Genomic DNA, 12,636 nt, shown 5'->3' with positions numbered 1-12,636 from the left:
TAAAACTGCCCAACTAACTTTTTACCTTTAATTTTCGAAAATTCCTTCCCTCTTTATCAAAATTTCTTTTTAATTAACTAATTATTTTAATTTTTTATTTTAATTTTATTTCATTCCTAATTTTCGAAAACTAATAACCTTTTTCAAAAACTATTTTCGAAATTTAACTTTAAATTTTAAATTTTATTTTTCGAATTCTCTCACCTCCCTTCTTCTTCCATTTATTTATTCATTTACTAACACTTCTCTTCATCTCATATCTCTGCTCTCCTCACCCTTCTGTTTGGATTCTCCTTTCTTTTCTCTTCTACTCTTCTTTTCTTCTACTCACAACAAGGGAACCTCTATACTGTGGTAAAAAAAATCCCTATTATTATTTTTCTGTTCCCTTCTCTTTCATATGAGCAGGAGCAAGGACAAGAACATTCTTGTTGAAGCAGATCCTGAACCTGAAAGGACTCTGAAGAGGAAACTAAGAGAAGCTAAAATACAATAATCCAGAGATAACCTTACAGGAATTTTCGAACAGGAAGAGGAGATGGCAGCCGAAAATAATAATAATGCAAGGAGGATGCTTGGTGACTTTACTGCACCTAATTCCAATTTACATGGAAGAAGCATCTCCATCCCTACCATTGGAGCAAACAATTTTGAGCTTAAACCTCAATTAGTTTCTCTGATGCAAAAAAACTGCAAATTTCATGGACTTCCATCTGAAGATTCCTTTCAGTTCTTAACTGAATTCTTGCAGATATGTGACACTGTTAAGAGTAATGGAGTAGATCCTGAAGTCTACAGGCTCATGCTTTTCCCGTTTGCTGTAAGAGACAGAGCTAGAATATGGTTGGACTCTCAACCTAAGGATAGCCTTAACTCTTGGGATAAGATGATCAAGGCTTTCTTAGCCAAGTTCTTTCCTCCTCAAAGGCTGAGTAAGCTTAGAGTGGATGTTCAAACCTTCAGACAGAAAGAAGGTGAATCCCTCTATGAAGCTTGGGAGAGATACAAGGAACTGACCAAAAAGTGTCCTTCTGACATGCTTTCAGAATGGACCATCCTGGATATATTCTATGATGGTCTGTCTGAATTAGCTAAGATGTCATTGGATACTTCTGCAGGTGGATCCATTCACCTAAAGAAAACGCCTGCAGAAGCTCAAGAACTCATTGACATGGTTGCTAACAACCAGTTCATGTACACTTCTGAGAGGAATTCTGTGAGTAATGGGACACCTCAGAAGAAGGGAGTTCTTAAAATTGATACTCTGAATGCCATATTGGCTTAGAATAAAATATTGACTCAGCAAGTCAATATGATTTCTCAGAGTCTGAATGGAATGCAAGCTACATCCAACAGTACTCAAGAGGCATCTTCTGAAGAAGAAGCTTATGATCCTGAGAATCCTACAATTGCAGAGGTGAATTACATGGGTGAACCCTATGGGAACACCTATAATCCCTCATGGAGAAATCACCCAAATTTCTCATGGAAGGATCAACAAAAGCCTCAACAAGGCTTTAATAATGGTGGAAGAAACAGGTTTAACAATAGTAAACCTTTTCCATCATCCACTCAGCAACAGACAGAGAATTCTGAGCAGAATTCATCTAGCTTAGCAAATTTAGTCTCTGATCTATCTAAGGCCACTGTGAGTTTCATGAATGAAACAAGGTCTTCCATTAGAAATTTGGAAGCACAAGTGGGCCAGCTGAATAAAGGAATCACTGAAACCCCTCCTAGTACTCTCCCAAGCAATACAGAAGAGAATCCAAAGAGAGAGTGCAAGGCCATTGATATAACAATCATGGCCGAACCTACAAGGGAGGAAGAGGACGTGAATCCAATGAGGAAGACCTCCTGGGACGTCCAGTGATCAACAAGGAGTTTCCCTTTGAGGAACCAAAGGACTCTGAGGCTCATCTGGAGACCATAGAGATTCCATTGAACCTCCTTGTGCCCTTCATGAGCTCTGATGAGTATTCTTCTTCTGAAGAAAATGAGGATGTTACTGAAGAGCAAGTTGCCAAGTTCCTTGGTGCAATCATGAAGCTGAATGCCAATTTATTTGGTAGTGAGACTTGGGGAGATGAACCTCCCCTGTTCACCAACGAACTAAATGCATTGGATCAACTGAGATTGCCTCAGAAGAAACAGGATCCTAGAAAGTTCCTAATACCTTGTACCATAGGCACCATGACCTTTGAGAAGGCTCTATGTGACCTGGGGTCAGGAATAAACCTCATGCCGCTCTCTGTAATGGAGAAATTGGGAATCTTTGAGGTACAAGCTGCTAAAATCTCATTAGAGATGGCAGACAATTCCAGAAAACAGGCTTATGGAAAAGTAGAGGACATATTGGTAAAGGTTGAAGGCCTTTACATCTCTGCTGATTTCATAATCCTAGATACTGGGAAGGATGAGGATGAATCCATCATCCTTGGAAGACCCTTCCTAGCCACAGCAAGAGCTGTGATTGATGTTGACAGAGGAGAATTGATCCTTCAACTGAACGAGGACAACCTTGTGTTTAAAACTCAAGGATCTCTCTCTGTAACCATGGAGAGGAAGCATGAAAAGCTTCTCTCCCTGCAGAGTCAACCAGAGACCCTACAGTCAAACTCTAAGTTTGGTGTTGGGAGGCCACAACCAAACTCTACTCTAAGTTTGGTGTTGAACTCCCATATCCAAACTCTAAGTTTGGTGTTGGGAAGTCTATAAAATTGACCTGATCACCTGTGTGGCTCCATGAGAGCCCACTGTCAAGCTATTGACATTAAAAAAGCGCTTGTTGGGAGGCAACCCAATTTTTATTTATCTAATTTTATTTTTGTTTTATTGTTCTTTCATGTTTTATTAGGTTCATGATCATGTGGAGTTACAAAATAAATACAAAAATTAAAAACAGAATCAAAAACAGCAGAAGAAAAATCACACCCTGGAGGAAGGACTTACTGGCATTTAAACGCCAGTAAGGAGCATCTGGCTGGCGTTCAATGCCAGAACAGAGCATGGATCTGGCGTTGAACGCCAGAAACAAGCAGCATCCTGGCGTTCAGACGCCAGAAATGTACAGTGAGGAAAGCTGGCGCTGAACGCCAGAAACATGCTACATCTGGGCGTTGAACGCCCAGAACAAGCATCAATTCGGTGTTTAAACGCCAGAATTGCATGCAAAGGCATTTTACATGCCTAATTGGTGCAGGGATCTGTAGACTCCACAGAATCCCCACCTACCTCCACTCCTACTCTCCCCTCTTCTCATTCATCCTCTCTTCCCAATAAACACCCTTCCCCAAAACCCTTCACCAATCACCTCAAGCTCTCTTCTCCATTACCCCTTCACCACTCACATCCATCCACTCTTCCCCATAAACCTACCTCATAAACCCCACCTACCTTCAAAATTCAAAATCACTTTCCCACCCAAACCCACCCTAAATGGCCGAACCTAACCCCTCTCCCTCCACTATATAAACCCCTCCATTCTTCTTCATTTTCACACAACACAACCCTCTCTTCCTCTTCTTGGCCGAAACACAAACCTCTCTCCCTCTCCTCCATTTCTTCTTCTTCTTCTTCATCTCTTCTTTCTTCTCTTGCTCGTGGGCGAGCAATATTCTAAGTTTGGTGTGGTAAAAGTATAAGCTTTTTGTTTTTCCATTACCATTGATGGCACCTAAGACCAAAGAATCCTCTAGAAAAGGGAAAAGGAAGACAAAAGCTTCCACCTCCGAGTCAGGGGAGATGGAAAGATTCATCTCCAAATCCCATCAAGACCACTTCTATGATGTTGTAGCCAAGAAGAAGGTGATCCCCGAGGTCCCTTTCAAACTCAAGAAAAATAAGTATCCGGAGATCCGATATGAGATCCATAGAAGAGGTTGGGAAGTTCTAACAAACCCCATCCAACAAGTCGGAATTCTAATGGTTCAAGAGTTCTATGCTAATGCATGGATCACTAGGAACCATGATCAAAGTAAGAACCCGAACCCAAAGAATTATCTCACCATGGTTCGGGGGAAATACTTAGATTTTAGTCCGGAAAATGTGAGGTTGGCGTTCAACTTGTCAATGATGGAAGAGAACGCACGCCCCTACACAAGGAGAGTCAACTTTGATCAAAGGTTGGACCAAGTCCTCATGGACATATGTGTGGAAGGAGCTCAATGGAAGATTGACTCAAAAGACAAACCGGTTCAACTGAGAAGACTGGACCTTAAGCCTATAGCTAGAGGATGGTTGGAGTTCATTCAACGCTCAATCATTCCCACTAGCAACCGGTCTGAAGTTACTATAGACCGGGCCATCATGATCCATAGCATCATGATTGGAGAAGAGGTGGAGGTTCATGAGATTATACCTCAAGAACTCTACAAGGTGGCTGACAAGTCCTCCACTATGGCAAGGTTAGCTTTTCCTCACCTCATTTTCCATCTATGCAATTCAGCTGGGATTGACATAGAGGGAGATATCCTCATTGATGAGGACAAGCCCATCACTAAGAAAAGGATGGAGCAAACAAGAGAGCCCATTCATGGATCTCAAGAGACGCATGAAGAAGCTCATCACCAAGAAATCCCTGAGATGCCTCAAGGGATGCTCTTTCCTCCACAGAACTTTTGGGAGCAAATCAACACCTCCCTAGGAGAACTGAGTTCCAACATGGGACAACTAAGGGTGGAACATCAAGAGCACTGAATCATCCTCCATGAAATTAGAGAAGATCAAAGAGCTATGAGGGAGGAGCAACAAAGACAAGGAAGAGACATAGAAGAGCTCAAGGACATCATTGGTTCCTCAAGAAGAAAATGCCACCATCACTAAGGTGGACTCATTCCTTATTCTCAAATTTTCTGTTTTTCATTTTCTTTATGTTAAGTGCTTATCTATGTTAGTGTCTTATTACATGATCATTAGTATTTAGTAACTTTGCCTTAAAGTAGTGAATATGAATCCATCACCTCTCTTAAATGAAAAATGTTTTAATTCAAAAGAACAAAAAGTACATGAGTTTCGAATTTATCCTTGAACTTAGTTTAATTATATTGATGTGGTGACAATACTTTTTGTTTTCTGAATGAATGCTTGAACAGTGCATATGTCTTTTGAAGTTGTTGTTTAAGAATGTTAAATATGTTGGCTCTTGAAAGAATGATGCCAAGGAGACATGTTATTTGATAATCTGAAAAATCATAAAAAAATGATTCTTGAAGCAAGAAAAATCAGTGAATACAAAGCTTGCAAAAAAAAAAAGAAAAAAAAAAGAAAAAAATAGAAAAAGAAAAAGCAAGCAGAAAAAGCCAAAAGCTCTTAAAACCAAAAGGCAAGAGCAAAAAGCCAATAACCCTTAAAACCAAAAGGCAAGGGTAAATAAAAAGGATCCCAAGGCTTTGAGCATCAGTGGATAGGAGGGCCTAAAGGAATAAAATCCTGGCCTAAGCGGCTAAACCAAGCTGTCCCTAACCATGTGCTTGTGGCATGAAGGTGTCAAGTGAAAACTTGAGACTGAGCGGTTAAAGTCAAGGTCCAAAGCAAAAAAAAGAGTGTGCTTAAGAACCCTGGACACCTCTAATTGGGGACTTTAGCAAAGCTGAGTCACAATCTAAAAAGGTTCACCCAGTTATATGTCTGTGGCATTTATGTATCCGGTGGTAATACTGGAAAACAAAGTGCTTAGGGCCACGGCCAAGACTCATAAAGTAGCTGTGTTCAAGAATCAACATACTAAACTAGGAAAATCAATAACACTATCTGAACTCTGAGTTCCCATAGATGCCAATCATTCTGAACTTCAATGGATAAAGTGAGATGCCAAAACTATTCAAGAGGCAAAAAGCTACAAGTCCCGCTCATCTGATTGGAGCTATGTTTCATTGATATTTTGGAATTTATAGTATATTCTCTTCTTTTCATCCTATTTTATTTTCAGTTGCTTGGGGACAAGCAACAATTTAAGTTTGGTGTTGTGATGAGCAGATAATTTATACGCTTTTTGGCATTGTTTTTAGTATGTTTTTAGTAGGATCTAGTTACTTTTACGGATGTTTTTATTAGTTTTTATGTTAAATTCACATTTCTGGACTTTACTATGAGTTTGTGTGTTTTTCTGTGATTTCAGATATTTTTTGGCTGAAATTGAGGGACTTGAGCAAAAATCAGATTCAGAGGTTGAAGAAGGACTGCTGATGCTGTTGGATTCTGACCTCCCTGCACTCAAAGTAAATTTTCTGGAGCTACAGAACTCCAAATGGCACGTTGCCAATTGCGTTAAAAATAGACATCTAGGGCTTTCCAGCAATATATAATAGTCCATACTTTGTCCGAGTTTAGACGACACAAAAGGGCATTGAATGCCAGTTCTATGATGCAGTCTGGAGTTAAACGCCAGAAACACGTCACGAACCAGAGTTGAACGCCAAAAACACGTTACAACTTGGCGTTCAACTCCAGAAGAAGCCTCTGCACGTGTAAACTTCAAGCTCAGCCCAAGTACACACCAAGTGGTCCCCGTAAATGGATTTATGCATCAATTACTTACTTCTGTAAACCCTAGTAGCTAGTTTAGTATAAATAGAACTTTTTATTTACATCTTTTGGGAGAGTTACATCTTAGAGTAACATCTTTTGATCTATTGATCACGTTTGGGGGCTGGCCATTCGGCCATGCCTGAACCTTTCACTTATGTATTTTTTAACGGTAGAGTTTCTGCACTCCATAGATTAAGGTGTGGAGCTCTGCTGTTCCTCATGATTTAATGCAAAGTACTACCGTTTTATATTCAATTCAACTTATTCCGCTTCTAAGATATCCGTTCACACCCAAGAACATAATGAATGTGATTGTTCATACCCTGGGTCGAGCTATCCGACCCGGGATGATCGGCGACACAGCGACCGACCTCTTCTAAAAGAGCTCGGCCAAATCGACAGGAAAGCCCAATAAAGGGCCCAAATAGAGGAACACGACCCGAATCCAAAGGCAATCCCAGCCTATAGAGATAAAGGCGGTTCCCTTGAAGATAAGCTGACTTTGTCCAAAACAAGATAAGATAAGATAAGATAACTAACTTATCTTATCAGAAAGGTCAGCCCACACTACTATAAATACACTGGAGCACCCAGGTATAACTCATACTCTGATTCTACAATAAACCTGTTTAATCCCCATGCTAACTTAAGCATCGGAGTCTCTTGCAGGTACCCCCACCCTCCGGTGGCCAAGGATCAGCAGTGCAGCAAGTCCAACAAGTCGGACACAACAGCTGCGGCCGCCACCAGCCAACCGGATACGTCATCTCCGACCAGTACAGAAGGTCTCATCCGAGATCGACCTCCAGTTTCAGGTAACCATCGGAACATTGGCGCCGTTGCCGGGGAACCTGAAAGTCATCCCAAAACCATGGCGGACGGCCATGACAACGACCACGACTCGGATCTGCAAAACAAAACACCGCACAAGAACGCGGACACTACGCTAAAGGATACTCCGGAATCCAATGGGGACAAAAACTCACCAAATCCGGGAGCCATAGAAGCACTTCAAGATTGCTTAAAGCAACTTGAGAAAGAAACCCAACAACAACGGGAGATCGGAAAGGATCTGCAAAGAGAGGTACGGCGACGTCGAGTACTGGAAGAAAAACTACAGCAATTAGAGGCCGACCTCAAATCAAAAGCTCCACGGACCACTCTTGAGGAAAATTCACGCAAAGAACAAGATCCGTTCACCAGAGAAATCATGAAGACCAAAATCCCAAAAGATTTCAAGCTCCCAGATATGGTTTTGTATGATGGCACCACAGATCCCAACCATCATCTCAGCAATTTCAGAAACAGAATGTACCTTTCCGATGCCTCAGATGCCATTCGCTGCAAAGCTTTTCCAACGACTCTCACGAAAACAGCGATCAGATGGTTCGACAACTTACTTCCGAAGTCCATCTCAAACTTCGACGACCTGGCCAAAAAGTTCCTGGCCAGATTCTCCATCCAGAAAGATAAGGCCAAGCACGCACCCAGCTTACTAGGGATCAAGCAAGGAGATCGGGAGAGCCTCCGTAACTACATGGAAAGATTCAACAAAACATGCATGGACATACAAAGTTTACCAACTGAGGCCGCTATCATGGGGCTCATCAATGGCTTACGAGAGGGACCTTTCAGCCAATCTATATCAAAAAAGTATCTTACCTCCGTAGACGAAGTACAGGAGCGAGCAGAAAAATACATCAACATGGAAGAGAACGCTCGGTTGGGAGAAACCTCAAAATTTGGGGCCCCCTACCGAGACAAAGACAAGGACTCTAAAAGGAAAGAAGATCGACAGGGGGAGAAAATCAAAAATACCATAACTACACTCCTCTCAAGGCATCCCTGGTCGACGTGTACAAAGAAGTCTGCCACACAGAAAAAATCCCCCCAGCGCGACCACTCAAAGGCAAAAGGGGAGGAGGAAACCAGAAGGAATATTGTGAATACCATCGAGTCCGAGGGCACTCCACCAACGAGTGCTTCGACTTGAAAAATATCATAGAAAAATTGGTAAGAGAAGAAAAATTAGATCAATTTTTGGCTACCCGAGATGATGACCAAAGAAAGAGACGAAGAGACGAAGATGATGGACGAGCTGAACGATCACCTCGAACACCAGAAAGACATGTCCACATGATACACGGTGGATTCGCAGGAGGTGGGATCTCCAAATCATCCCGAAAGAGATATCTCAAAGCAGTATATCATGTCGAGGGAAAGGAGGAAGCATCCAACATCCCGGCAATAACATTCACTAAAGAGGACGCATCCGGCATCATCTCGGGACACGACGATCCCATGGTCATCACTATTATACTGGCAAACGCCAATCTACACCGCACATTAGTAGACCAAGGGAGTTCTACCGATATCTTATTCAAAACAGCCTTCAACAAACTTGGCTTAGACGAAAAGGAGCTTAGAGCATACCCGAACAATCTGTTCGGACTAGGAGACACCCCGGTACAACCGCTAGGATACGTATTGCTACACACTACTTTTGGAAAAAGGAACCAATCCAGGACCCTCAAAATAGACTACATTGTGGTCGACGTAAGTTCAGCCTACAATGCTCTAATAGGTCGGACAACACTCAATCAACTCGGCGCAATAGTCTCAACTCCACATCTATGCATGAAATTCCCAACTACAGAGGGGATAGCCACGATAAAAGCAGATCAAAAGATGGCACATCGCTGTTATAATGAGAGCTTAAACCTCAGAGGAAAAGGAGAAGAGTTTCATACAATTGAGCTTGGCGAAGCTCATCGACGAGAAGAACTCCGTCCGCACCCAGAAGGTGAGGTAGAGAAGGTTCAGATCGGAGACACCTCGGACAAAACAATTAATATCGGCACGGTTCTAAGAGGAGATTCAAAAGAATTACTGATACAATTCTTACGAGATAATGTCGACCTCTTCGCATGGAGAGCCACAGACATGCCAGGCATAGACCCCAAGCTAATGTGCCACAAGTTGGCAGTCTACCCAAGATCTCGGCCGGTGCAGGAGAAGCGAAGAAAACTCGGGCCAGAATGATCCGAAGCTGTGGAAGAACAAGTACAAGCACTACTGGAAGCCGGATTTATAAGAGAAGTCAAATACCCACTATGGCTAGCCAACGTCGTCTTGGTGAAAAAGTCGAATGGGAAGTGGCGAATGTGCACCGATTACACCGATCTCAACAAAGCTTGTCCAAAAGATCCATACCCACTCCCAAGTATTGACGCCCTGGTAGATGCTTCCTCTGGATATAAATATCTCTCGTTTATGGATGCATATTCAGGATACAACCAAATTCCCATGTATCCACCAGATCAAGAAAAGACCTCGTTCTTAATACCAAAGGCAAACTACTGCTACATCGTGATGCCTTTCGGTCTCAAGAACGCAGGAGCTACTTATCAAAGGCTAATGAATAAAGTCTTCTCAGATCACATCGGAAAAATCATGGAAGTTTATGTGGACGACATGTTAATAAAGACACAAAGCGAAGACACACTATTGTCCGACCTGGCTCAAGTATTTGACACTATAAGGAAGCATAACATGCGACTCAACCCCGCAAAATGCACCTTCGCAGTTGAAGCAGGCAAATTCTTAGGCTTCATGCTCACACAAAGGGGAATTGAAGCAAATCCAGACAAATGTCAAGCCATACTCAACATGAAGAGCCCAACCTGCGTCAAAGAGGTACAACAACTCAACGGGAGATTAGCCGCCCTATCCCAATTCTTAGCAGGAGCTGCGATAAGATCTCTCCCCTTCTATGCTACTTTAAGAAAGGGAAAACAGTTTGAATGGACGACAGAATGTGAACAGGCCTTCCGAGACTTCAAGGAATTCTTAGGACGGCCACCTATCCTATCTCGACCACGAGAAGGAGAACCGCTCATATTATACCTCGCAGTAGGGAACCGGGCAATAGCTTCAGCACTAGTCAGGGAAGACGAAAAAGGGCAACAACCCGTCTACTTCATTAGCAAGGCACTACAGGGATCCGAGCTGAACTACCAAAAAATAGAAAAATTTGCCTATACTCTTATCCTAACCTCTCGACGACTCCGCCCATACTTCCAGGCTCACACCATTAAGGTTCGAACTAACCAGCCCATAAAAGGAATATTGCAGAAAACGGATTTAGCAGGCAGAATTCTACAATGGGTAGTCGAGCTGTCAGAGTTTGACCTCCAATACGAACCTCGGACGACCATCAAATCACAGTATCTGGCCGACTTCGTTGCAGAATTCACAGACACCCTGGAAACCCCATGGAATGGAATCTCTACGTGGACGGTTCTTCGAATAAAACTGGAAGCGGTGCAGGCGTAATAATAGAAAGCAACCAGGGAACCCAAGTCGAGCTCTCCCTCAAATTCGGATTCCCGGCCTCGAACAACCAGGCCGAATATGAAGCCTTGTTAGCTAGTTTGAAGTTGGCTAAAGAGGTTGGAGCTCAAAAACTTAACATTTACAGTGATTCACAAGTAGTTACATCACAAATAACAGAGAGCTACCAAGCCAAAGATCCCACCATGAAAAAATATTTGGATAGAACCAAGGAACAGCTCGGACAAATCGGGGAATATAAGATCCGCCACATACTCCGCAAACAAAATGCCCGAGCTGATGCACTCTCGAAACTAGCCAGCACCAAACCAGGGGGCAACAATAGAAGCCTCATCCAGGAAATGTTGCAGAACCCGTCAATCTTGGAAGAGGAAAAAGTCCTGACAATAACAAGTCAGGACCAAAGATGGACGACCCCCATAATCGACTACCTCAAAACAGGAACACTCCCCGCAGAAGAAAAGGAGGCAAAGAAATTAAAAAGGGAGGCACAGTACTACACCATCATAAACAACATCCTATACAAAAGAGGAATCTCAATACCTTTACTAAAATGCGTACCGACCTCCAACACAAAGGAAGTGCTAGAAGAAATACACGGCGGCATTTGTGGCAATCATCTCGGAGCACGAGCTCTTGCCAAAAAAATACTCCGAGCGGGATTTTATTGGCCAACTCTACAGAAAGAAGGCACAGAATTTGTAAAGACATGTCCACCATGTCAGAAACATGCCAACTTTCACATCACCCCGCCAGAAGAGCTCATCGGCGTGACTTCGCCTTGGCCGTTTGCAAAATGGGGACTCGATCTTCTCGGTCCCTTCCCACAGGGATCAGGACAAGTTAAGTTTCTCATAGTAGGAGTAGATTACTTTACAAAGTGGATCGAGGCAGAGCCCCTAGCCAATGCCACCGCTCAAAGAAGCCGGAAATTCTTATATAGAAACATTGTCACGAGGTTCGGAGTTCCATATTCAATAACCACAGACAATGGCACCCAATTCACAGATGCAGGCTTCAGAAAACTAGTGGCCGACTTGAATATAAAGCACCAGTACACCTCCGTTGAACATCCGCAAGCCAACGGACAGGCCGAAGCTGCTAACAAAGTCATATTGGCCGGCCTAAAATGGAGACTACAAAATGCAAAGGGAGCCTGGGCAGAAGACCTTCCACAGGTCCTATGGGCATATCGAACGACGCCACATTCCACCACGAAGGAATCTCCCTTCCGATTAGCATACGGAATAGAGACGGTGATTCCAGTAGAGATTGAGGAAGGGTCGCCTAGAGTAATTCACTACAATGAGCAAGCAAACTCCCAACTCCAGAGAGAAGAGCTCGACTTGTTACCCGAAATCCAGGAAAGAGCTCAGATCTGGCCAACCCTATTAAAGAGGATTACTTTAACTTAGAAGGGCCCGACATAACAAAGTTAGCCCAAAATGAAAAAGTTATACAAGTAGTCCCTGAAAGAGACCTGACAAAGGTCCAAGAAAGAGGACTACAAAAATAACTTAAAGGAGACCGATATAACGAAGTCGGACTCTTACTACTAAAAAAGTTATACAAGTAGTCCCTGAAAGAGACCTGACAAAGGTCCAAGAAAGAGGACTACAAAAATAACTTAAAGGAGACTGATATAACGAAGTCGGACTCTTACTACTAAAAAAGTTATACAAGTAGTCCCTGAAAGAGACCTGACAAAGGTCCAAGAAAGAGGACTACAAAAATAACTTAAAGGAGACTGATATA

At 42.8% G+C, this 12,636-nt stretch overlaps 1 non-coding gene across 1 annotated transcript; it reads right to left on the bottom strand.

Moving 5' to 3' along the window:
* Positions 1–934: 934 nt before the first annotated feature.
* Positions 935–1,042, bottom strand: LOC148576642 (small nucleolar RNA R71). The gene has a single exon (XR_015904427.1). It is a non-coding gene; the product is annotated as a small nucleolar RNA R71 (small nucleolar RNA).
* Positions 1,043–12,636: the final 11,594 nt, after the last annotated feature.

This window comes from Arachis ipaensis, chromosome B1 (genome assembly GCF_059453495.1).
Source record: "Arachis ipaensis isolate K30076 ecotype BB chromosome B1, ASM5945349v1, whole genome shotgun sequence".
Classification (NCBI taxonomy): Eukaryota; Viridiplantae; Streptophyta; class Magnoliopsida; order Fabales; family Fabaceae; genus Arachis; species Arachis ipaensis.
This window is presented reverse-complemented; position numbering and strand designations above follow the sequence as displayed.